Genomic DNA, 27,436 nt, shown 5'->3' with positions numbered 1-27,436 from the left:
AGTGAGGAAAGGACTCATTTAGATTCTTCTCAGGAAGTCGAAAGGACCAAGTCTGGCTGAACCACTCTGATTCTGAGCATAATTCTGCTGCTTATTAAAAATTCTGAGCTGTTTGAATCTGTAATTAAAGAAAACCACATATCCCAATTAATTCCAATCCCAAAGAAATTCATCCAATTTTACTAACTCAGAGGAAGATATTAAAGACCCGAACATCTCTCAGGTGCCAGTTCCAGATGGTGAGAATGAAGGATTATTAAAAGAAAAAGAGCCTGATAATTAAATGAACAAGTGAGTGACATGATGGCTTTGGGTCTTTGTGTGAGTTTTCTGTGGGTGTATAAGGATCAGCCCAGCTGTGCAGTGGCGTGGGGCGGTCCCAGGAAGGACTCTGAAGTTCCCACTGATCTGCAAGCCACTTCCAGGAGAAAGATGTTAGATTCACATCTCTTTCCAATGGCAGATGTATTTTTTAAGTGCCTTTGGGGTCAATTCCTTATTTCCTCACTGAGGGTCTATTCGCATAACGACATCTCAGGACCCCCAGGAACATCAGAGACCAGGACGCCCACAAGCAAATTCTCTGTATTACTTCCTGCCATTGCAAGCCACTTGCCAGACACAGGCTCTGGGCTCCTTTCTCTGGGCCCAGCTAGGCGGAGAGTGAGGGCTTACAGCTGGGGACTATGGACAACAGTCCACAAAGTCACAGTTGAGAGGGTTGGTTTCTTCTTCTCGGCACATCAGTCTGCACCGTCTTCATTTTCCTTCGATCTGAGACACGCATTTACATGTCTTGCAAACACTTTGGCAAGCTCTCAGGGTAAGGGGTGAAGATTAGCATGGATGGATGACATATGGAAGCTGCTATAAGAAGCACATGTTATCTAATCTGAATGGTATTTGGGGTTTGAACAAAGTATACTTGTTGACTTTAAATTGCCAAAACAAATTCTTAAATATAGATGCTAAGTGAGACAATATCATGCACGAACTATGTGCGTATTTGTAATTCCTTGATTCATTTCATTAACATTCATTAAGTCTTGCATGAGCCCAGCATGTAGCTTAGTGCTAGATATATGCCTAGTAAATGAGAAGCACTCAGTAATTATTGGATTGCACACACACAAACACACACACACACGGAATTCACATAACCTCCTTTTGACACCTGGGGACTATTGGCCTGAAGCACTAGCTGCAGTTGCTTGCTTTTGCTTCTGTTACCTGGTTTTCTTATTTACTTTTCCTCCTGATTTAATTCGATATTGCCACTATGTAGGAAAGGCTTAGATGTTGGGAGGGAGGTGGAAAGAGAAATGTGTATTCAGTGTAAGACATTTATGTGCACATCTGAGCTGGTGATTTAATGAGATGACATGCAGACCTGCAGACTGAATGAGGAGGAAGAGAGAAGGGATTTACAAGCTGTCTGGATAATTAAAGATTTGTTCGACTGTCTCGAGGATTCCATTTCATGCTTTTGTTTTTATAATTAAAATTATTTCACCATGGGGTTAAAGCCTTATATTTTAAGTGTCACCCAGAAGCATATTTTTGTGATTGAGTTGTTCTGAAAAGCCTCTGAAACGCCAGGTTTACCAAGGAAATAATAAAACACTGGCATAATAAATACAGAGGGGCAAACTCAAGGTGGCTGATTAATGTGAAAAGATTATTGAAGTGTGCAGTGAAATATGGGGAAATCTAGTGGACATGGTTTATTGGTGAAAATTTTAAAACACAGGGTGTTTTAAAATAAATAAAACCCAACTTTGATTAGTGTGTGTACTTTTGGTAACAAAATACATAATCTTGGAAAAATATTGGACTTCCCTTTGAGGTACAATGGTTTAGCATAGATTTTTCATTTGAAATTAGTGTTTACTCTCAGCCAGAGAAAACTCCCAGATGTTTTTTCCATTAGACCATGTATTTAACTAGAAGCCATAATTATAGAGTACTCTGCAATGTGTGATGTGCTATTACTCATTTATAACGCCTATACTAATATTAATAACTACCATTTGTTAAGGGTTTGTCTTGTGCCCGGCCCTGTGTTAAGCACTTCGCAAACTCATTTAATCCTGAGGGAAACCCTGTGGGTATTTTTTTGTTTATTATACAAACTAGGAGCCTGATACCAAGTGAAGTTATGTACGGTAAATAAGTACCTGCCCAAGTTACGGAGAGGCAGAGCTGGGAACCTCGCCCCAGCTCTCTGACCGAGGACTCGAAGCACTCACACTCGCGCTGCCTGGGTTCCGTGTGGGAGGTGTTTGCGTAGGGATCTGCCTGGCCTTTGTCTGAATCCGGTGAGGGGTGGCTGGAAAGGACACGTGATCACTCCTCGCCCGCAACCAGCACCTCAGTTTCATGCTCTGTGAAATGGGGATCATAATTCCTATTACACGGTGGTTGTGAGTCTTAAGTGAGACAACACACTTTTTTTTTATAAACTGTAAGGGGTCATATACATGTAAATATCAATCATGCTAATTTTATTATGACAATAGCGTTAATCAGTACGTCAATCCTCAGAAAGTCAGTAGGTAGGGTTATCATTCTTGTTTCCCAAGGAGGCAGAGTGTTTGGCTGGCTTTTTCAAGTTTAAGAAACACGAATGTATTGAGGGGTAAAATCCTTCGCCTGTGCTCCCTCCTCCCTGTGGCTCAGTCAGAGGCCCATGGCTCTCCAGAGAGGGGAGCTTTATTTAACTGTATAACTACTCGGCATCTGGAAAGCATTCTTCCCTGTGCCATAACTATTTAAAAACTCTATTGTCATTGGAAACATTTTCTTTGAGTGTTTGCCCTGAGCCCCGCCCTCCCTCATTCTTTTTGTTTCATTTTCCCCCCCAGTAACCCCAAGGTTTTTAAAGAAGGACTTTGGGATTTTTTTTCTTTCCTAAAAGCCATAGGAGATATTTATTTTATTCTGAAATGTCAAATGATTCACTGCAGCTGGAAGAGAGCCATTTAGAATGCTAGACTCCTTCACAGCTACATAAAAAGAAGGGGCCTGTCTGGAGTGATTTCTCTTATCACTTGAAGATCCAAGAAGAACCTTCATTTCAAGAGTCTGAGTGGGTTGCCAAGACTTTCATGGCTCACAAGCAGGAGGTAAGGTATGAGGTAACTCTTCTTGGGACCAACACAGTAAATGAAAGACCCATCTGGAGAAGCTTCTGGAAATTCATATCTACTCAGTAAATATTTGCTGAGGTCCAATCACAGGGAAAGCAGCATGTTAGGGACTTGAGGGGCGCAAAGATGTGTAAGCCCCAGGGCTTGTTTGCAATAAGCTTTTATACTATTGGGAGGAAAAGACTAAAATAAAAGTGCAGTTGACCCTTGAACAACATAGAGGTTCTGGACACCCCTTACTGGTGAGGTCAAAAGTCCACGTGCAGCGTTCTTGTAACACTTGTGTTCCCTGCAATAGCAGCAGGAGGTGGCTACAAAAAGCAATACAGTATGTACTCCAGTGAGTGTCGTGCAGTTGAGATTTAATACTGCATCTTTTCTTTGTTTACATTTCTCTCAATGGTTGATGGTACCATGTATGGTCTGTGTTTGTGTGTGCAAATTTTGATAAATTTTAACTTAAAATAGATTTGTGTATGTTTTATGGTAATACATGATAAAATAGACTAGTATCTACATATGTTTTATGCATTCATGACATACCTAACTTTTTCTGGATTTTTGTTTGCTATTTCTAGGGCCCATGATTTGTCTATGAATTTTTCAAGTTGTCCCAAATCTCCAAAATTTTTTCAATATATTTATTGAGAGAATTCAAGTATAAGTGTACCCATTGAGTTAAAATCCTTGTGTTTCAGGGGTCAACTGTCAGTATAAAATAAGGTAGACTATACAATAAGGTATCATAATAAGGATACGACATGTTGGTTAAGAGGAAGCTGAGGTCACATCCTGTTGGGGGAAATGGAAAAGACTCCATGAAGAAGTTGGGCCAGTGGGAGGAGACAGTGGTCCAGCTTGGCTAGTGTTGGGTTGCTACAGGGAAGGAGTGAGAAGCAAGAGGGAAAAGCGAGTAGTTCGGGTGAAATCGAAGTCAGGCTTCAATATTAGGCCCTTGAGGGAAACTCACGGAGGAGCTGGTCCCCAGAGTCATCTCGTTTTCCACATCCATTTCAGGTCCTTTTGTAGGGTTATAGTAAACCCATATCTTTTGTGGGGTGCTTCAAGTAGATTCCTTGTACAAAAAGTGCAGGACCAAAGTCAATCTTTTTCCTTTGTTATTGTTCCTTTATTTATTATATCTACCCTCTCCCAGGGCTTCACACCAGAGCTGTTGGGTGTGTGATAACTGTCTATAGCCATGGAAGTCAAACGTGTCCTGGCTCAGTCCATTTGAAATCTCTTAATACTGGTTGCACAACCCTGTAATGGCTGGATTGGGTCAGGGCTCAAAAAACAGGGAGAAGTTTCTTTAGATTATTGGTTCTTAATCCTGGCTACCCATTAGAATCACTCAAGGAGGTTTTAAAAATCTGGTCATAAAAATAAAAATAAAAATAAAAATAAAAATCTGGTCCTTTCGTACCACCTCAGGGTAACTGAGTTAGAATCCTTGGGACTGAGTCTGGACTTTGCTATTTTAAAATTTCCTCTGGTGAATCCAGTGTATGGGAGAGTTAGGAGCCACTCTGCTTTAATAATTTCTGCCAGGAAACAGAAAAACTCAGCAGTCCTAAATTTGGGATGAAATTCAAAAGTGCAATAGCTCAGTCTACATTTCTCTCTAAGTGTTATTTACAAGTAATAGCCAGCAGCCTTATTATAAGGAATGACAGAGATAGCGCATTTGCCCAACGTAGGGACCTAGGCAGGCTAATGTCAGGATTGTGACGTTATGTTATGTTATGTTATTTTTTCCCATCGCCACTTATCCCCCCTATAATCTCATCCACTTCCACCCATCCCCACCCCTCTGCCGTCCCCACCCTGTTGTCCTCATCCATGAATTCTCTTTTTTTTCTTTTATGATCAACCCCTCTACCCCTCCAGCCCTCTGCCCCCCAGAGCTGTCAGCCTGCTCTAGGATTGTGACTTTTGACAAAGTGGCTGCTGCCTTTTCTTCCTAAACATTGTGGTACCATGCAATGACTTCAGAATCCACAATGCAACCAGCACTTCCGCCTCCTTACACATAATGTTGATCAGGCAATTAAGGGAGCTGTGCCCAGCTACTTGAAATGGATCTCCCTGCCCAGAGAAAGACTTCTACTTAATGCCTCTCAGCACATTGGACTCTTCACAAAAGGGGGTCCTCTGGTTCAAGCCCTCCAAAATAAAAAGTCTATTTTCTAAGTACTTGAGGTTTTTTCTTTTCTTTTCTTTTTTTGCCTTGAATTATCTGGGTAATTCCTTTGTGTACTTCACTCTGTATACAAACTTTTCTTTGGATAAGTAGTCCAGATTAAAATTTGTGGAGCATCAAATATTATGCAGAGAGTTATAAAATGAAGGGAGAACTTTACACAAACTACTACTTCCTGGGAAATATTTGGCCCAAAGTCAAAATTGTTTTGGCTTTACCATTATCATATGGGAAATTATCTTGAGGTAATGATTGCCTTCAAGTACGGTAAATACCTTATCTGGTGAGCCATCCCAAGCTAAAGACTACACTTCCCAGAATCCCGTGGAGCCAGGTCACCAAATCCTGGTCTATGAGATATAAGTGAAATATAGGTAACATGTAACATTCCCAGGTCATAAACCTCAGGCAGGAGGAAAATCTCCTCTCTTTCCTCTTCCTGTTGGTTGGAATGAGGGCTTCATGAAGACACTATTCTGGGTGTCTGTCTCAGGCAACTCAACTCATACCCCATTACAGAGTCCCTCAGAATCCTAAGTACCATTACAAAAATCTTCTGTAGGTACTTCGCTCCAGGAAGGGATTTGGGAAGAAAACTTGACTTGCATCATAATGACCTCACTCCCAACTTTTTGTTAAAAAGTAATCAGATTTGAGTATATCAATCACATAGCCAGATAGAAATGTAACACTCACAAGAACAAGCTGCGGAGAGAGGTCACTGGAACATGGGTGCCCTAGGGTAGCCACCCTTGGTCATGCTGGACCCCTCAACTGAGAGAGATAAACACATCAGAAACAAACCATTCTGGTAAAAGCCACACACTTTTCGCAATGCAGGATTCTGAAAAGAAGATATCCCTATGCTTCATGCACAGTTCACTGGGAATGATTTATTTAAAATAAGACATTATTTATGTCTCTATGTTCAAAGGGTCTTCCAGAAAAAAAGTTGGCCTTCTAAATTATGCATTCGTTGCTCTGCTGCAGTCGTCATCCGAAGGAAGGAGAGAAATGTGAACGGTGCGGCAGTCTTCCTGGGAGTTCCTGCAGCTGGGGCAGTGAGCCCCGCACCGTCCCTCATCCAGCCGGACCACCTCTTGTCTGCGGATGAGCCCCCCGAGTGACACTTCTGGAGATCCACCGAGCGGACTGGCTCAGCCCTGTGTATCGCAAAGGCCGCTTCACCTTTCCTCAGCCCCAGAGAAGGCAGCCTAGCACACTGCATGGTCAGAAAAGAAAGGAGTGATGAGCTCTCAGGAAGGATGGATTGGAAGCGATTGACTGACTAGTCAGGAGCCTCAGCCACGTTCCTGTCAAGGAGGCGAGCTTTTCTGCATCTCTTCTTAAATGCGTACAATCCCCAAGGCAACGCGTCCAGTCAGGTCAGAAGGGCTGAAGACATGTTTGACATGCACATATTTCGTCTCCTGAGCCACCTTTCTTGCCTTGATTCCAGTCAAACTCAGATATTTCAAGAACGCAAGGTTTAACAAAACATATGATACTGAGTTACATGAAATGTGGTGTTTAATTCCACCCAGAACTATATTTGGTGATATAGTGTGAAGTTTTAAAATAATATTTTAGCACAAAAATGTAAATGTTCTTATAAATGTCATATCTTTCCCAAGTGCTTTGGTTGATTCATTGTTAAATGAAAAGCCTTAATTATATTTCTGCTGCTCATTAACACTGCCATGCAGAGTGTTCAGTCTCAGAGCTTCTGAGTGCTGACTAGATGAGACGGCTCATAGGTATCAGAGGAGAAACATGCCCCACGAGGAGATGGGATGATGGACTCGCTGATTTATTTGGTGCTAGAACCCATCTTCAGGGAAGAGTGTGGAACTTTTTAGGAAAAATATGCCAACCTCAAAGTGTCCTCACAAGATACTGAAGGCCTCTCAGAGCTACCAGGACTCCTGAGGCACCCTTGCTGGTTCCTGTCCCTCAAACTGCTAGCCTCGTGCAGGATGAAGAGTGGTGTGCATTTTCTGAAAGAGGAAACAGGGACCAGCTGGCTGCGAAGGTGGAGGGGGCAAGGTCTGGGGTGGGGCACAGGAAGAATGAATCAAGAGAAAATGCAGTTTAATAATAGGTTGGAGGGGGAGTGAGAGAGATTTGTAGCTTAACAATGAGGCAAAGCACTCAGGCAATTGTGGATTCCAGGGTCTCCCAGAAAGGGCTACAGCAAAAAGCTGAGCTTTGTCCGTTTCACTAATTGAGACTCCCTGGGAAGGCTTGGAGTGAATAGGAAAGAGTGGTCCAAAAAGTGAATGTTGACTGATATTATGCTAATTGCTCAAAAAGCTACACAGTCAGCTCTTCATATCAGTGAGTTCTGCATTAGCGGATTCAACAAACCACCAATTGAAAATATTTTTTACCATGTGATCTCACCTATAAGTGGAACCTAATCAACAAAACAAACAAGCAAAATAGAACCAGAAACATTGAAATAAAGAAGGGTCGTGGAGGAACATGTATAAAGGACACATGGACAAAGCCAATGGGGGTAGGAATGAGTGTGGGAGGTGGGGGTGGATAGGATGAAGAGGAGTGGTGAGGGGGAAAATGGGGACAACTGTAGGTGAACAACAATAAAAAATAAAAAATATTTTTTAAAAAGGTGACGTTGTTGCTAATGTGTATTATGTAGTTAGGGTTATGATGTTTGCATCTGTACGGAACATGTACAGACAATTTTTCTTGTCATTATCCCCTAAACAATACAGTATAACTACCATTTACATTGTATTAGATAATATAAGTAACCTAGAGATGATTTGAACATTTGCAGGAGGATGTCTGTTGGTTGTGTCCAAATACTGTGCCATCTTACAGAAGGGACTTGCACATCCTCAGAGTTCGGTGTCAGCGGGTGTCGTCAGCCAATCCCCTGGGGGTACCCAGGATGACTGACTGTGTATACACATACCTGGTCTCATTTCCTCCTCACAAAGTAGTGTTTCAAGGCAGCGAGTCGTATCTCCACTTTTCCAAGGGAAACTGAGCTGCTAAGTATCTTGACTGTAGTTTCTCAATCAGAAAATGATGAGTTGTAGCCTATTTGTCCATTCATTTCACTCATTCATCTTGTAGCTGGGTTCTGCACTTTCATAAGCAGTTACTTACACGCAGGTCTGTTACTTGTCGGGGCTTCTCACCAATGTTCTGTGGCACCGGGGCGAGCTGCAGAGGTGCCCAGATACTGATACCGTCTACACTCGGGCAGCTGAGCAGGGACAGATGGCCAAGGTGACCATTGGTCTGCTTGTCACCCTGTCTGCTTCCCCCCATGTCCAGGGTAGGTAAAGCAGGTAAATACTGCTTTACCCTGTTCACATTTGGGCAGTTTCAGAACTTCCCTTAACAGGGGAGGTGACAGTGAGTTGGGTAGAGATTTTAACTGAGCAACAAAAAAGTTGATGCTTTCGTCACTGTTTTCCTGCAAAGGTGTTTTGATAGTGTAAAAACATTTTCTTTTCAGCAGAATTGCCAACTTTGGTGCTTCTTTTTGCATTAAAGGTGATTAGATTGAATGAGAATTAATTGAGGTCACTTGTGGCGTACCAGTTAAATGTGGTCAGCTATGTGGTGGGTTATGATATATACCTTTTTTCTGATATCTCCAAGCACAGACTTGGGAGATGACCAAAATTTTCTTTCTCTGCCACGGATGTGGAAACACCCGTGGCAGAGAAAGCTACCAGGCTGCAGAGAAGCTACCAGGCTGTTGATGGGTGATCAGTCATCTGTCAGACACAGGATTAGGCCTCAGCTCTTTTCTTGTTGTTCTGGTCAGTATGTGTGCTCTTGGGGATTAGTGTGCACAGGCTTTCCCTGTGTCTCTGAGGCAAGTGACCTATTTCTAAGTAGGCTCATCCCAGAGAGGGACTTAATGAATTTACCCCACTTTTAAAGGCAGGAACTGTTTCTTCTCCTCCCAAGGTACACATATGATGGATGAAATTATTGTCTCACCATTTTAATTCTCCCTCTTTTTATTTTGGAGTGTAGACTTCTAGATTCCTTGCAGTGGCCAAGCCCTCGCACTATGCCCTGGGGTGGGAGACACACTGGGGCCAGTGAGAGGCCTTCGGTGGTTGCTAGTTCCCATTTCTTGTAGCTCCGGGGCTCCAGGCTGCAGATTCACAGAAACACCACGTAGATTCGGGCAGCTCTGCTGGTTCAGGGAGCCGGGTTGTCTTCATCACTTCCTTCCTTACAAATGTTATGAAGCACCAGGAGGCCCCTTTCGGATTTCAGACGAAATGACAGGACAAAGCAATTCGATATTAATTGGAATTTATTTGGAGAGAGAGAGAAAGTGGAAGCAGGAACTTTCACTCACTAACAGAAGGGAAGGTTGAGAAATCAGTAACAGCCCTCATGGTGGATGAATAGACTGTGGCCTCAGGGCAGAGCCAGATTTAGGGAGTCACTGACTTGGAAGCTGCCCAGTACCCATCTGTAAATGAAAACAACCTGGAAATAGGGTTCAGAGTAACTCAGGTTTGCATCTGATGCCTTCCACATCTGGCCACATGTAAACTGACTCTGCTCTCACTAAAACAGTCAAGCCTACAGCAGACGTTAAAGACCCGCTCTGCACTGCCATCTTGGAGTATGTGCAACATGTGTGTGTGTGAATTGCATGTTCTAGCTGAGATTAGCTCCTTTAGACAGTTGTCGGAAGCTGACATTTGTAGTGATTGGCAATCTTGAAACTCAGTAACACATGATGTGGTACTATTTATTGGCAATAAGTAATTTATTTTAGAGTGACTTATTTTATTATTTACATCTTTACGTGGTTCAGTTTGCTTTGGAGGTGTTTTCTGGTTCTGAAGACCATAGTAATTGGGGTCTCATTTTTGAACATAGAAGGTGTGCAATTTTTAGAAAATAGAAAGTGAATTTCTCTGTTCATTTATTTCTCAATAAATTGAGAAATACTTGTCTCAATAAATGAACAAATATTTAAAAGGTATTTGTTTGAAGGATCATCAAGTTATTAACTGCTCAGGCCTCTCACATGTCTAGGTAGGTAGGGGTCCAACCACCTTCTCAACCAAAGGGGTAGAATTGACAGTGGAAGCAATGGCAGATTAGACCATGTCACAGAAAGAAGTGACAAAAGTTAGTGATAAGTGAAATGAGGGAATACAATGTAAAGTCCTACTGCATTGATTTACATTTGGCCAAACTAGATGGCCTGAGAGATGTGGCCTTGTGGGGTACATGGGGGAGCTGTTACTTTGGGGACTTATTGCTCTCAGGGCCCTAAAGGGGTCAGAATCTGACTCAGCCATGGAATTTGCAGTTTTTGCAGTTTCAAAGTGAGTGTACGAACTCAAAGATTATACTGAAATTTTCTCTTACATTAATGAGAGCCAGTGTATGTTTGTTACATGAAAGGAAGAACGAATTTAGCAAGAGAGGAAAGAAATGTCAATTTTGCCATATCTAGCTGACACTGGGATCTAACAGGAGATGTCAGGAAGACAGGAAGAGGGGAGAACAGCTCAGAGTCAGGAGGAGAGATGTGTAAACACGCAGAGTCTCCCCCTCCCTCATCCTTTGTTCAATAGCTAACTTAGGGAGTGACTATTTATTCAAAGGCAATTCTCTACATTGCTGTAGAATCACGCAACCCCCTTGGAGAAAAAGTCCACGTAAACACAAAGCCTAATGATTACCGATATGTTATTATTTCCCCATGCTGAACATGGAAATTCTTATTCATCGTGGATTTTGGCATTTTTTCTTTTGCCCTTTACAGATCATTAAATGCATTTTCAAATCAAGAAAATTCTCGAAGGCCTTCACAAGCTAGGATTGTTTATAGAGCAAGAACTCGCTCCCAACAAATATTTGCAACTTAATGATACGTTTGTATAAAGCCCAGAATTTTTGTATAAATCGGGTGTCAGCTCAGCATATGTTTCACTGCTCCGTTAAGCATCTACCTTTCCCTGGAAACTGCTCCCCATCTAACATGGCACAAATACACTGAAGTGGTCATTTATTTTAAATTATCTCAGTGCTGGGCTAGAAAACACGACTCCCAGATGCTGGCAAAATTATTCCAACGAGGTCGCCTTTGGGACTGTTAGCCATAAAGTGATCTTTATAGGTTGGTGTTTTTCAGCCCAAGCTGCTGTGACTACATGAAAGGTAACTGTCTGGCACCAGGCGAAGGGGGTGTTTGACAAATAGGCCTGCATGGCCTGCACTGCCCAAAATGTCATTTGTTTTCTTTTCCCCTCTGCTTGCCGGTGGGACATGTGGAAAACAGGCGCTTTACGCTGCAGAGTTGACATTGAGAGGTCTCCCTGTTTCAGGGACAAAACACAAACACACTGGGTCATCAGTTTCCAGAATTTCCCATTTATTTCTTTCATTACAGCTTTCTGCTCTCACTACAGGAATCAGCTCTGTCTCCCGCTTGGGGCTCCTTTTTAGCAGAGTGAGTGAGTAGATGAGCAGAGTTCTCTTCCCCATTGAGGATTTTTGAGCTTGTCAGATCCAAATACTGCTTCTCATGGAGCCTAATCCCCAAGTCCTATAACCCAGCACCTTGGCTTCCTGCCTGAACATCCCCACAAAAAGTGCAACGCTGCTGCTGTGGTTTAGCCCACTATAGCTGGGCTAGTTTATTGTCTTTTCTCCCAGAATTCCCTACCTCCTGGTTCTTAACTCTTACTTCAGCCAAATGGCAGGGGCACTGATAGCTAAAGACAACGGTAGAAAGAGCATGTGCTTGTTCATGTCGCCCTCCCTGCTGTTAAGGAGGATGTTTTCTTAGGCTCTGGTGTTTGACCTTGGGTGCACTTAGAGTCACTGGTGGAAACTTCAAAACTCTTGGTGGCCAGGCTTCAATCAAGCCCAATTACAAATGAATCTCTAGAGCAGGACCTAAGCATAATTTTTTTAAAAAAGTTTCCCAGCTAATTCTTAAATGCAGCCAAAGTTGAGAACCACTGTCTCAAGTGTATTTGACACTTCCTCAGTGTACCCTAATGGGAAGGTGTTGACTGGTTCTGTTTTTATTTCCTTGAAATGAAACCTGAAAAAGACTAGTTCTGAAGTTGTCATCTGAGGTGTCTCTGAAACTTGGACACTGAGGATCTCTGCTCTTGAAACTTCTGCCTTTTAAAGAGCTGCAGATTTTTAAAATGAGAAAACTAACAGTTTTCATCACTCAACGAACAGCTTAAAGTTATGGTCATGAGTTATGGGGTGTTACTGGGTATTGCTTAGAAGTAGCTCCAGGAAGTACCATTTACTAATTATATGCAATTAATTAATTGCATATACACAATTATATTGCTTTTTATAATTTGTTGTTTGGGTACATTTGTTTTTCGTATTTATACCCTGGGAACTCAAAGAGACAGAGTGTGATTGTACAGTCAAAGGTGAAACTTTTTGTTTATTCATGTGCTCAACTGTAAATTCATTCACAGCTTGTACCCTCTCTTCTAAAAATAAAATAAATACAGCAAAAATTTTTTGATCAATGATATTTCAAGTTTAGAAAGTTGTTTTACATTTGGTAGCTTTAAATATGCTTAAATGCAGCTACATTGTTAATGATCATTTTTTCCTGTTGTGATTAGATTAGTTTTTCTGACATTCAAATAGCCAATTTTTGTATTATTGCCTATAAGAGGCTTATAATGGATCTGGTTTATTAAGATGATCACAATGAATATTTGAGCTCTCAATTCCAGATGATAGAACACATTTTATTGGCCAAGTATCTGGATAAGCATGGATTGGTTAACTTAATGTGGGATAACTCATCACTATTATCACTATAGCACATGTGAGCACCAGGAAAAACAAGAAGAAATAGCTCTGAGGTCACATAAAATAGTCCATGAGTTGGTTTGTGAACTCCATTATCATTTTCTGCTTCTTAGTACTAGAGGAAATCTCAGAATCAAAGAATTTAAGAAGGGGAGTTTGAGACTTATCTACTACCAAAGACTACCTCTTGTGCCGACATTGAACGACTGACAGTGGTTACATGAAATGTTGTGTTGATGAAGACAGTGAGACAACATCCGGCTTCGCAGAAGGGGCGGCCCTGTCAGTTGTAATGTCTGCACTGGGTGTGTGAGAAGAAGGCAGTGGCCCGAGATGGGTCAGTATTTGCTGTACCTCTCTAGTCCAACTCCTTCCCTAGTAGCAGTGGTTCTCCACATGGCAGCATATTGCTCTCGTTTAGAGAGAATAAAAATATCTCAATGTCCAGGCCATCCCAGGGTAATTAATTCAGAATACCTGGTCATAAGGCCATGGTGATTCTCACATGCATCAAATGTGGAGAATCACTTTCCTATGGAAAAAGAAACAAAGGCCTTGATAAATAATTGAATCACCCAACCCCAATGCCATATAATTGCAGGCAGAGGATGTTTACCAGGTCTTCTACTACCCCCTCTTCTCCTCACCGTACCGTATTGTCTCTATCATGAGTCTATATGGAAATACAGGAATAAATGGCACATTGATTTCTTAGTCTGTTGACTTTTAGAACAACGGTTCCCAACCTGTAAGCAGCAAACATTGAGTCTCTAGACTAAATGAATCATAAGTAGTCATACTTTGAAATTGCTGTTTTGGAAATATATGCAAAACTCATTTTGATGAGTAAAACACAAATTTATTTAGAAGCATTGCTGAATTTAGAGCAGCTTTTGCCCTTTTGTGTTTTCTCAGTGGATGACGCCCTCTCAATTACCGTCATGTTGGGTTTGGGCACCACTGATTTAGACCTAATTGGTGCACGAAGCAGTGCAGCTGTGAAGAGCTCAGGTTTTCCACCAGGACTAATGAAAAGGCGCAGTGATTGCCTGCAGCCAAGCTTAGACACCAGCATTGTTGGTCTGTCTGCTGTTGTGGACATACACAGAAGAATCTTTCAGAACACATGTGGCTGAATATAATCTGACACCTTGGGTACTAGAAAATGACATCCTTGAATCTGATTCAGTGAGGATGCCAGTGATACCTCTGCCTGGAGGTATTTTGAGGCTCTTTCAAGTTAGCACTAAGCCACCCACGAGGAGAATGTGGTAGAGACCATGATTATGTGGTTTGCCATCACGGCTCATGTGTTCGTATAAATATTCATTGAGGCAACTCTACTCCATTTGTGCTGGTAAATCTTGTGTAAATAACTTTTTCTCCCTATGATCCAACTTCCTATTCTCTGTAAAGGAGGGATTAATGTCCCTCCCAGAGAGTCCCTCCCTAAGAAACTCTCTCTTAAGAACCAGTCGTTGGGTGGTTATTATTCCACAAATGAGGACTTTGCAGCCAAGAAGTGTGTGAAGCAACTTTCCTAAGACCATACTTAGTCATTAGAAAATACTGGATTATGGTTATTATGGGGACTAAATGGGATAATGTGCCCTTAGATGTTCCCTGGCCCGAAATTAGTGCTCAGTAATTGTCAGCTAGTTTTAAATATAATATTTTCATCTTTCATGGGTTCACGTAATATTTGTCAAAGTAAAACTTCTTAATGATTTGGCTTTCAAGTGTACATTGCTAGGACACATCATCTGAATATTGCTTTGTGTGCCCACCACCCAAAGTCAGGTCTTCTTCCATCACCTTTTGCTCTTTATTACCCTTCAACTCCCTTCCTTTTGGTAACCACCAAAATGTAGTCTGTGTCTGTGAGTTTTTGTTTGTTTTTCTTATTTGTTTATTTATTTCTTTTAATGTCAGCCCCAATAAATTTAATTTAAAAATTAAAAGAAAAAAAGAAAAACATAAAGCATGATGCATTTATACAATAAATATTTGTTGAGTTTATTTAAAACAAATTAGGGTTCTAAATTAAATACACCGTTTTATCGAGGTAAAACTGATTTATAATTTCTCATATTGAAAATATAAAACTAAATTTGTTAAAAGGGCAAAAGGACATTTAGAAAGTAAAATATTGGACTATAATTGGGTTTCTTGACTTAGTGATCTATGTTCTATCCACTCGCAAGGTTAAATAAAGACCTATGGGTTGTACTGACATTTGTAAGGCTCCCTGCAATTCCCCCATCCTTCCTGAGACCTCTGCTCCTGGACTTCTGGAGGGTGCTCTGAAGACTGGTGTAAGTCCAGGGGCCTACACACATAGGCAATTCCAGATGTGTATTCTTCCCATAACTGCAGGAGCTGTGCACTGGGTGAGCACCCATGGCCTCTTCTCTAGGGGTCAGTCCTGGATCAGGAGCTGGGGAATAGGACATTTAATTCTGTAAAACATATATTTATTGAACTCTTACTTACTATGCACCAGGTGCTCTGGAACACAAACACGAATGAGAAGGGTTTTCTGACTTTGCCTGATTGGTGAGGGAGACAGACACAAGCACAAACAATGACTTCAAGGCAGATCAATAATTACGGTGGTTGTGGCAGATGAGACTGGTTGGCCAATTTAGCTTCCATCTCCAAACCCCTTGGCTGGCCTCCAAGAGAGGCTCAATAACCTATAAGCTAAATATTTGCTTTTCTAGTCTCCTGTGCAGAAAGGTGGTCATATAAATTGTCTTATCAAAGAAGTGTAAGAGAAAAAATATTGGAGTGGTTCTGGGAAAGTTTTATATTTCTTTCTTGTAAAAAGAGAAGGTCATCAGTAATACTACTGCTTCCCATTCTTCATGACTTGAAGATGGATGCGGAATATAGAGGCTCAACTAGCATTTTGCAACCATGATTTAGAAAGCATGTGGGAAAGGCCCAGACAATCCCAGAGATGGCCTAACGTAATCCACCCGCTGAACCAACTCCAGTGGTGGGCCATCTCCAGGTATTTTGTAATATGAGAAAACTAAGTCTTGATTTGTCTGAACAACTGTAAATTGGAATTCATGTTACTTGTAGCTGCATGCATTCCCAGTGGACATATAAGTATATATAAAGTATTCTGGGAATAATTTTTTATATTTAGGGGGGCAGTGTAAGGTAGTATTGAGGGCATGGACTTGAGAGTCAGAGAAAACCTTGCTGCTTATAGGCAGTGTGTGCTTGGGCAAGTCACACACCCTCTCTGAGCTTTGTTCTCTGCATTTATAAAATGAGAATAATAATATCAATCTCACAGAGTTGATGCAAAATTAAATGAATCTGAAAAGCACTCCTATAGCGCCTAGCACATAAAGTGCCCAACTGGCAGCTCTTACTACTAGTATACTTTTAGAAACCTTTTAGTGAAACTCTTGTGGGGGACCCTAGAGATTTCTTGTATATATACAAAGCTCAGTGCAAGTGATATAGCAGGTACTCAAGAAATTTTGTTGGATAAATGACCTAGCATCCAATGAATGGTTCTCTAAACAAAAGGCAAGGCAAGACCAAGTGACCTGGAAAACAGGTCATGAAAGGTCTTTGTCATGGATGAGCTTATGTTCCACTCAGAACCCCTTCTTCTTCCAGGACTGAGGGTCTCATCCCCCAGCCTCTGGGAGTGTTGGCAGCTGCTACCTCTCAGCTGAGTACTTTTCTGAGAATTGTCCTCAAATGAAGAGCGACATGCTCATCCCTTCCCAAGGGCAGCCAATGACACAGGCACAAAGGCCAGGCCCTTGCCTTAGTTCTAGCCATCTCTGAAGGGCCGTTTCAGCTCCAGCCCTGAGGCCTTGCTGGGACTATTGCGGTTCAGCTCCTCTCTTGGCTGGGTCTGCTTCTTCCATTCCCTCAGGGTGTTGATCCCAAGCACTTCTCAATTATCTTCCTACAGGAAAGTCTGCATCTCAGAGGCTGTTTCCCAGGGGACGACTGCAACTGTGTGGTGACACGTGTGCATAGAAACATGGCTGGTGGCAGAGCATCCCTGGGGTCAAGGACAACCTGGACTCCAGCAGTTCTCTTTGTGGGGTCTGTGTTGTATGTTGGGGGTGTGTGGGTGTGGGGGTGTGCAGGAACTTCTCGCCAAAGATGTATTTATTCATTTATTTATTTATTCCATTCCATGAGTGTTTATCAAATGCCTACAGTGTGTCAGTCACTGTGCTGGCTGTGCCTGCGTGAAATTTATGGACTAGTTGTGAAGATAGACATTAGTCAAGCAATGACACAGAGCTTACAGAGTTATGTCTATGACGAGTCTCATGAAAGACAGAGGCATGAGAGTCTTACCTAGGGGTGGAGGTGGGGAGGGAGGAAAGCCTTTCCTGAGGACACAGCGTTCTAGCTGGAGGCTGAGGGATCAGCAGGAGTATGGGCCTTGAGCGGAGGGAAGAACATTCCAGCAGAGACACACTATGTTCAATGGTCCTGTGGCGGGCAGGGCATGAGGATGAGGAGCTGAAAAGAGGCCATGTGGCCAGAACGAAGAAGTGAGTGAGGCTCTGTGAGGCAGGCCCTGTTTCCTCCTCCTGCCGTTTTCTCCCGTGTCTGGGGCACATCCTGGCCCCTTTGTACCCCTCACACTCTCATATGCCTTGGGCTGGAATGGGAATGACCTCTGTAGTGGGCAGGTGAGGTTCAAAGTCTTCCTTTCCCCTTTGGGAGGGAGCTGCCTGCAGGAGGCTTGAGCTTCCTCAAGTCCTCTAGGGACATGCTTTGCCTGTGGGGTAGGTGAGCCCCCATCTGCACACGTTGGGGCTCAGAGCGTGGAATCAGAGCAGTGCATAGATTCAAGCTACATCCTCCAAGCTGCCTTTATCATGGACAAAGGTGCTATTGTGGTCCCATCTGCTGACTCCTTTGTCCTATCTCCCCGTTGTCCAAAATATGGGTGAGAAGAAGGGATGCTATTTATGGGGTCCACGAAGACCACAAGTAGTATAGGTGGTGACTGTAGAGATAACTACGGTTCAAACCATTCCGAGTCTCATAGTCTTTGTTAAGAGTTTTGGATTTCATCCTAGAGCAAAAGCAGGAAAAAGACCTGATCAGATCTACATTTTGAAAAATCCTTTCCGGCTGTTCCAAAGAGAACAGAACAGGGGATTCTTACTCCTGGCTGTATTCCTCCTCTGTTCATGACTCTAAACAAACCATCTTAGCCCTGGGCTTCAGAAGATCTCAGAGCAGGCAGAGCAGCAGTGGGTGGTCGGGGCCCCAGCACAGGAGAGTCAGAAGCAGTGCTTTCTCCTCCAGCCTGGGCTCCAGCTGAGGGGGCAGCTGTGGCTCCCTCTGATCCCTCCTCCCAACCTCTGTGGAGGCTAGAAATACACTCAGAAACATAACTTTGAGCAGTGACTGATGACTTGATTCTTTTTATTGTTAATGCTGAAAAAAGAGAAGTCAAAATGCTGTTTCAGTTTTAAAAAATGCATTTGGGGTGACAGAAGATAGATTGACAATGATTCTTTTCATTTCTAGATGGTATCTATCTCTGGATTTATTGGTGAGATAGGAGAAGTGTTTGCAGAAGACAGAGCAGGAAGGGGAAGAAGGCAGCGGCGAGGCTGTTGTGTGTCTGGAAGAGGGAGCAGGCAATAATGATGAGTGATCAGGGCTTGTAGGAAACAAACAGGAGGCAGAGAAAGAATAATAGGGGGGATCTACTCTAAATAAGAGACCAGGGAAGCCTCTATGAAGGACAGATTTGTGAACAGAAATCTGAAGGATAAGATGATGCCAGCCAGCGAGTGAAGAGTGGTGAGGAGTGGGGAGGAGGAGGTGAAGGATTGGAGGATGAGCCAGAGGAAGGGGCCAGATTGGTGCAAGATGAGTTGGAGATACGAAGGGCCCGATTATAACAAACCGCAAAGCAATGTGGGAATGTGTGGAAGGCACGGTGACTTAGGCTTCCCTGGAGGGAGGCTGATCGAGGGGGGCTTTGAGAGGGAGATGGCATTTTAATTGGGTTCTAAAGCCTAAGTAGGAATTTTTCAGGCAGGGAAGGCAAAGAAGCACATCTCAGGGGCAAAATAGCTCACTTAAAGGCGGAAAGGACATGATCTGGGATGCCCAGATATTTTCTGGGATCCTTCAAAAAGAAACATGAATACCACGGTGTCCTGTCTGGCTCTGGCTCTAGTTCCCCACTGAGAGTTTGTCTACCGTAGACAGGCATCTGAATGTTCTCACTGAAAACGGAGTTTAGGTCGTTTTGTTTACTCCTCATGCAATGAAAAGCCCTTAGTGTTGGGCCAGGTCAGATTGCAACCAGAACTATCCCCAAAATATTTATTTCCACAGCCTGTTTATTCTGGGTGGACTGAAAGAGGTGTATTTTGCTGGTGCCGAGATGAGCTCAAATTTGAAAGTTGGTCCAAGTAGCCAAATGCACAGAGGCTCATGCTGGCTTAACTAGGCCAGAAAGTCAGGACTCTGTTGGCAAAGAGAAACTGAGAATAGGGAGACCTCTCGAATCATTCAGATCACAAATGAAACACTTTGACTTCAGCTTGTGTTCTGCAGGGATCCTTAATGCCTTTCCCTTGACACTGCCTGACTCAGTGCTCATAGCTTAGTCTCTGAAAAGGGAGCAATTACAAAGAATAGTTTGTTAGGACTCATTTGCCATTGAGTCCTTTCCACAGCATGGCCTGTTTACCTTGGAAGCTGTGAGAAACCCAACATCCTAGACTGCTCCACATCAGCCCCTGCGCTGTCACTTCTGCAGCCCCTTCCTTCTCAGACCCAAGCATGGGCCCGCCCCAGCCCTCCAAGCCCTCTCACTGTGCCTTCTGGACTCATGATCTGCCATTGGCAAAATCCCCTAGAGACTCAAATTATTTTCTGAACATTTCCTCATCTTGTAGTTCCAACCAAAACCCCCTGTAGTTCTATCAGGTGGTGTTTCTTTTTTCTTTTCTTGTCTCCCCTACCTCCTTCAAATCCTGGGCTTGAGGAAGGTAGGCTTGGAGGTGGGCGAGCACTGCGGCCCGTCCTTTGTTCCTCCGCTCTCTGAAGTATTCCAGTGTGTTTGAAACACATGCCACGTCGCACTGCTCCTTTTGTGTCGTCCCCCTTCCTCCCCCTCATGCCCCCTCATTTGTTGATAATTTTAGCACCTGGGTTGCAGTCTTTCCACCACCACTTTTGTCATTGCTTTCGATGTTCTGAATATCCAGAGAGATGATTCATCCAACACACGGCCTCTCGGTTGCAAGGATCTCATGCTCTGTTGGAGGTTCACATTTTATTTCCATGGCCGTACCCTTGGCTGTGTGATACCCATTGCTCACCATCTCTAGGTCTTGACTTCCCTTCATGCGCCTTCTGGCCATCATTCCCTTCTATTGTAGCCAGTTCCCTCCAGTAACCCAGCGCCGACAATTCTTTGGCCCCTCTCAGACCTCCAATTCGTCTTATTCTTTTCTTTACCTTCTGGTTCCTCCTTATCCAGCTGAGATTTTAGGGGTTGTCTTGCATACATTTTTTTACATGCCACCTCATTCCTTTGTTCATCTTTCATTTCTTTGTTCTTTGGCAAAACTCCAACCTTGGTTTAATCCAGCTCTCTGACTAGTTTACATCTGCATCAGCCAGCTGATATGGCTTGCAAAGAGCACACAACTGGTGACTAGCCTTACTTTAAATCCATGACCATGGACTTTAAGTAGGCTTTCAGCCCTGCCTGGCACGGCTGCTTCATTTACTTCTTCAGTGTATTCCCCACCCTCTGAGGGAATGGTTTCACTCGTCTCCTTTCTTTCCTGAGACTACCAATGCTGTCTCACCACTACTCATAGCCTTGCTTCTTCCTTCACTGAGAAAAGTGAATGTAACTGAAAGAGAACTCTGGTGGGCTTCGACTACCAGATCTATTATCCCACCTGCATCTGTGCCTTGTGCGCTCCTTCCTTCTGTAACACGAGCAAGAAGTCCATGCTCCTCCCTCAGGCCAGTTCTTGTTTGTGTGCTGGGTCCCGTTTCCTCTGGCCTGCTCCAGGGCCCTGCTCCTGCACCGCCTGGTCCCTTCCGCATCCCCCATCTCTGCTTCTCTACCAAATAATTTTGGGGAGCACTTAAAGACACTGCGGTACCTCCTATCTTAACCCCTACATCCAGGCTACAGCCCCATTTTGTTCCCCCCTTTTTTAATTTGAGACTCCTCAAATAGCTGTCTCTATTTGCTATCTCCATTTCCTCACTTTGTGTTCTCTCTTTAATCCACTCTCACCAGGCCTTAGTCCTCACTACTTCACAAAAACTCTTGTTTTTATACTGACCAACCCAGTGGGAGATTTTCACTCCTTTTCCCAACTTATGAACATCTTATGATGCGTCCCTTCTTCCATCCTGAGGCGCCCTTTACCTGCCTTGTAGAACACTGAACTCTCCTGGTATCTTTCCCACTTCCCATTCCCACTTCCCATTCCTTCCCAGTCTCACTTGCTTGATCCTGCTATTCTGGGCCTCTAGATAGTGGACTCTGCCTGGGCTCCATCTTGAACTTCTTCTCTTGGGCTTACACACATCTCCCAGGTCATCTCAACCAGGTCTACAGCTTTCAAGACCATCTGCAGGCTGACGACTTCTACATTGAGATCTTGTATCTGAACCGCTCCCCTACCTCATTTCCTGCCCAGGGCCATGCTTACATTTGTGCAGGTTATGCTTTGCACAAGCCCAGGGGGTACCACTGGTATCAGTAGTAATCATCGATTTATATATTTACAAATATAATTTTTTGGCAGTTGACAATGAAGTATTTTCTAGTTTGCACTGAGTCATTTGTGGGCTCGTGGGCAGGGGCGTTCTATTTCCCTCAATAGGGCTGCACTGCACCATCCTCCCTCGTGGCTGTTTTAAAGCGGGCAATACACACCTGCTTGTGTCTGTGCACTGCTCCTCGCCCCCTCCTCACCTCAACCCTGTCATCCAGGTATGAGTTTGGCTTCTCCGACTGCTAAGGGCATTCCCGGCTTTATACTGTACATAAAGTAAGTAATAGCCCTCACCTCTTCCTATTTTATGATTTTTAATGGTACTTATCCCTGCCTTGCATTGTATTATAAATGTATTTTCTTACCTGTTCTGCCTTGTTCACTCTTCTTAAAAAACACTGATGGACACAGACCATAGTATGGTGATTGACAGAGGGAAAGAGGGCAAAGGAGGTAGATGAGGGTGGGGAGGTAGATGAAGGTAAAGAGAAGATAAATGGTGATGGAAGGAGATTTGATTTGGGGTGGGGAACACACACTATAATATACAGATGATGTGTTACAGAATTGTACACCTGAAACCTATATAATTGTATTAACCAATGTCACTTCAAAAAATTCAATAGAAATTAAAAACACACACACACAATGACTCTATGAGGACAGGGATTTCGTCTTATTCATTGCTGAATTCCCAGCATCTAAAACAGTGTCTGACATGAGACAGATGCTCAACAAACAAGTATTTTTGAATGAATGAATGAATGAATGAATGAGGAGTATAGCTATACTTCATATCACTGGCTTATGTTCTAGCATTCCACACATAGTACGTGTTATTGACTGAATGCCCCCCCCCCAAAAAAAATTGGCTCTAAGCTCCAATGTGATGGTATTTGGAGGTGGTATTTAATGGTTTTTAGGAGGTAATTAGGTTTAGATGAGGTCATGAAGGTGGAGACCCCATGATGGGATTAGTGCCCTTATGAGAAGAGATGCCAGAGAGCTTGATTCCTCTCTGCTCTGCCAGCGGAGGACACAAAAAGAAGCAGGAAGTCTGCAAGCCAAGAAGAGGGCCCTTAACGGGAACTGAGTCTGCCAGCACATTGATCTTGGACTTCTCAGTCTCTAGAATTGGGAGAAGTAGATTTATGTTGTTTAAGCCACCCAGCGTACAGTATTTAGTTATAGCAGCCTGAACTTACCCCAAAGACAGTGGGCACTCCTTAAATGGGAGGATAGTAACTCTAAACTGGGGCCGTTGTGAGTCTTCAATCAGGTAACGGGTGTGCATGCGAGCTGTATACAAAGACCCTTACTGTTGGTCTTACTGCTGAAAAATAACTCAGAGATAGGAATTTGAAATTCATTCATCCATTTATTTCACAATTAGTTCTGAGCCCAGGTATGTGCTGTATTCAGGGTTCACGGTTCTGCAGATACAGACAGCAGTGAATAAGCCAAGTCCCTGTCTTTCTGGAGCTTGGGAGTTCTCAGAAGATCAGATTTCTTTTTGTTTTTTTTTTCACGCTTTGTTCCAATTTCACTAAAGAGTGGTTTTCAGGAAAGTGCAACCTTATACACGGCAGAGGGGTGGCACAGAGTGTTATGACGGAGGGGTGAGCATGCCTGTCAGTGAGGGTGAGGAAGTTTCCAAATCCCAGCTGCCCCACTTAGCGCTGCATGAATGAGAAAATTACTTTGTCTCTAAACCTCATTTGTCTCTCTAGTAAAATGCAGGAACTAATGGAATCTACCTTGCTGGGCTATTGTGAAGATAATCTATGTAAAGCACTTGGCGTCAGTCAGAGGTAAGTGCTCAGTAAGTATAACTTGTGGAGCAATTTGGGGGAGCAGTCGAGGAGAAAACAACTCCCAAGGGAGAGAACTTTGGATTTCAGTGGAAGATGGAAATTTCTGAGAGTGGTCCATCTTTGTTCACAAGAGTTTGATGGTCACAAAGGGCCATCGTAGCAGGGCTGGTAAGAAAGAGGGCAGAGAAGAGAACTGGAGTGAGAAGGACGAGTCAAATAGGAAGTCAAGTAGCAGGAGATGGCTTCGAGCAGGCTTGTGCGTGAAGAAGTGGCTTCTGAATCCCAGGAGTGGGATCGGTAGACGGGTGCGGGCCTGAAGCTGTAAAGGAGGAGAGATCTGCCAGACGCAAGTGGGCCCGCGTTTACTGAGCTGAGATTTTGAGCGGCTTTGGATATGCTCAGGTGGGTGTGGGGTTGCTGAGAAGAGTTGAAAGACGGAGCTTAACAGTGTAAAATGCACTTGGAGTTTTAGGGGTCACTTGGAGAAGTGAGTCAGAGAAGGTGGTGAGCAGAAGGAATAAGGAATAGAAAGGGGGCAGGAAGAGCCAGCACATGGCAGGAGACTGGTGTCCGAAAGGAATTCAGCCTGGCTGAAACTTAAAAACAAGGACAATTAAATTGTTATCTCGTGCTGATAGCTCCGTGTCGTGGCCATATAATCCCTCGCTGTGTTATGCAGACACCTGCTTGTTTTGATGCTGGCAACATCCTTGTTTTCATGAATTGTTTAGGGGAGCGCTGAGAGGACTGAATAAAGTAATCTTTATGGAATGCATTTTAATTCATTCCAGCACTGCACGCATGCACGCACACAGCCTCCCCCCCATGCACAGACATATATGATGTCATGAAACAATGCTTATCCTAACTTTGTGTGATAAGGCAAAAACAAAATTGAATCTCAAATCAGCATCATTAAGTAAGGGCAACGTAGAAACAGTTTAGAATAAATAAAAATTTTGTAATTCCAAATGAATAAAGATGATATGATGAGATAGTCATGCTTATCTGTTCATAAATTCACCCCAATGTTGGCAGCAATAATGGCACCAGGTGTTAGACTGGTGGAGTTAGACCATGACTCCACCAGTAGCTAAGCAACCTTAGTCCTTGAGTTCTGCCTAAGGAAGGATTCAGAGCCAAGACTCAAACTGTAAGAGAAAGTTTATTTAGAAAGTCTCAGAGGTAGAAGGAGTGATCTGTAGAAGAAATGGGCTCAGGAAACAAGTTACAGAGGCAAAAGAAGGGCCGTTGAAGCCTAGGGGGAAGAAAGCAAAGTACACTTGAAAGAAAGAGTCAAGCCCGCATGCCCTAGGGAACGAGAGTGCACTGGGTCCTTCGTCTGAAGGGCTTTAAGGGAGGGGATTTTATGGGTGGTCCCTTGAGAGAATCTCAGGAGATAATTCATCAGCGTTCCTGGCACATCTTTTCAGGGTCATGGTCTCCACTGAATCGGTAAGCTCCAGGGCAGGGGGTCATTAGTGAACGCAGCTGGGCCTGATGTCAGCCATGCCATCTCTTGTCTGGTTTTGCTGCTTTGGTGGGCCTGGAGCTGAAACATGACTGAGGCCTAGATGTTTCCCTCTGGGTTAATGCTTAAGGGGAGTGGTGGTGCAAGGGCCCATGTGGGAGTTGCATGAGGCCACTCTTCTGCCCCTTGTCCCTTCTCCAAGGGAGTCTGCCACATGATTGGCAGCGTGCCAGGGGAGGCAAGCTCAGGGGAGGGCCCAAGCTGTATGACCAGAAATGTGAAGGGTCAGGGGGCCTAGGCCGGATGACTGTCAACACACTAGGGGAGGAAAGGTCCTCCTTTCCTGGGGGCATGGTCCTTGTTTCCAAGTTTTGCTCATTGCTAGGCACCCAGGGCTTTCAGCCCTGTGACCTTCTGTACCTGGGCCGTTGTCCTTGCTCTGCTCAGGCCCATCTAACTGCCTCCCCCACTGAGACACATGTAGGCAAGACTTCGAGCGTACCTGCTGAACCGCTGATCACAGTTCTTCTTTGTTTCTAATGCAGTCAAAGTTGAAAATTTGGTTCACCCAAATGACTTACTGCGAATGATACTTTTTGTATTTAACTTAAGAAATTCTTATTCAGTCTTAATCCAAAATAGTGAACATAAATATGTCTTGCAATCAGTTTTCAGTGCAAATGTCTAATAATTTATTCTTTTCTTTGGACAACACCAAGTGAAACCCAGTTACTGAATCGGGGTTTGGAAAAGAAAATGAATTTGTTATCCAAGTGTTTTTCTCTAATGTTTGAATTTCTCTTTTGGAAAGTTAAAAATGCAAAATTTGGGGAATTGTAACAAATCTCTAATTGTATTTCATTTGGGCTGTGTTCATTAGTAATGTTCTTTTTGATATGTTGTAACATTATGGGGAACATTTAGGAGGTTGGGCAATTACTTAAGCCTTACTTACTAGGCAAATGCAATCTTTTGAAACCCCTGGGTATGCTGATTTTTCTCTATGGTTTCAAATTTAGTTCATTAAAAATACTGAAAGTATCAGTGAAATATGCCAATTTTATTAACACACATCATCTCTGAAAAATTGCCAAATGATATGGCTTTCTGTTTGTTTGTTTGTTTTCTCTTTCCCTGAATGAGAAAACAAACCAGGGATCAGTATCATTCCCTGATATTGATACAACTTCTCAATTAGAAAAATGTGCATTGCAGTTTGGCGTTCATATACCCTGCAAATACTTTCCCTTGTAACAACCAGTAAACTTTGGGATGATTCTATCAGTGGATAGAATTAGCTCTAATCTCTGAATATTTTAAAAGCCAGCTATTCAGTGTAGATCCTTTAATACAGTTAACAACCTAGCCTGTGTTTTTCAACTTTTTCACAAGATTTGGTAGACCATCTTTCGGTGCCCAAACCCCAAGACATGTGTATAAATCAGATTCTAGATGACTGACTTTGTACATTACTCATGAACAGAAAAATGAGCAGGTGGCTTCATGTTATTCTTTTCCTCAGTACCCACACCCTTCAAGGGTCCTCCTCTGTGGTCTTCCCTGCAGGTGGACCCCGAGTGGTCTCTAAATTCAGTCATTAGAAACTGTTGGACTATGTGTAGTGGAGGGTTGGTCCCCTCACTGACCTACCACCCAGCCCAGGAGCTGGGGCTTTCACTTACACACCCCCATGGCTCCTCTAGGGCTGAGGCTCCATGTTTGGTTTGAGGGACACTAAAGCATTCAGTGTAGTTGATAAGAGAGGGGCCATATGGGGTAATTCCAATGGGAGCTTAGCAAAGTCTTGTAGCAGAGGTTTCTGGATGAGCCGGGGATGTGCAGACTGCTGCTGATGGAAGACCCTGGGTGCCCAGGGACTGGTGGACACAGCCCCTGCACCAGAGTGGCTCCCTTGAAGGGCCGGGATGATCTGCATGTGCCCCACTGGCCCATTAGGGGCTCAGACTTGCCTCTCTAAGAGGCATTCCCATACCCCACACCAGCTCTAGGCCACAGAGCCCCCCAAGGGCCTTGGACGCACCATGCTCGTCCCCTCTCCCAGTCCTGACGACCTTCGTCTTGTCTCTCAGGGAGAGGGGATGCTGCTTGGTTGCACTTTCCCCTTCATTACTTTCTGGTCTTGATTACAGCATGAACTCTGTGTCCTCTTCCACTCAGGGCTTTGTCTTTGGGCTTTTGATTTC

At 43.5% G+C, this 27,436-nt stretch overlaps 1 long non-coding RNA gene across 1 annotated transcript; it reads left to right on the top strand.

Moving 5' to 3' along the window:
• The first annotated feature begins 22,880 nt into the window (after positions 1-22,880).
• On the top strand, positions 22,881-23,759 carry LOC118501888. The gene is made up of 2 exons (XR_004904551.1): positions 22,881-23,588; positions 23,678-23,759. It is a non-coding gene; the product is annotated as an uncharacterized LOC118501888 (long non-coding RNA).
• The last annotated feature ends 3,677 nt before the right edge of the window (positions 23,760-27,436 follow it).

The sequence above is a fragment of the Phyllostomus discolor genome, chromosome 7 (assembly GCF_004126475.2).
Source record: "Phyllostomus discolor isolate MPI-MPIP mPhyDis1 chromosome 7, mPhyDis1.pri.v3, whole genome shotgun sequence".
NCBI classification, from domain to species: Eukaryota; Metazoa; Chordata; class Mammalia; order Chiroptera; family Phyllostomidae; genus Phyllostomus; species Phyllostomus discolor.
The sequence above is the reverse complement of the archived record's forward strand: the minus strand, read 5'-3'. Positions and strand labels throughout refer to the sequence as shown.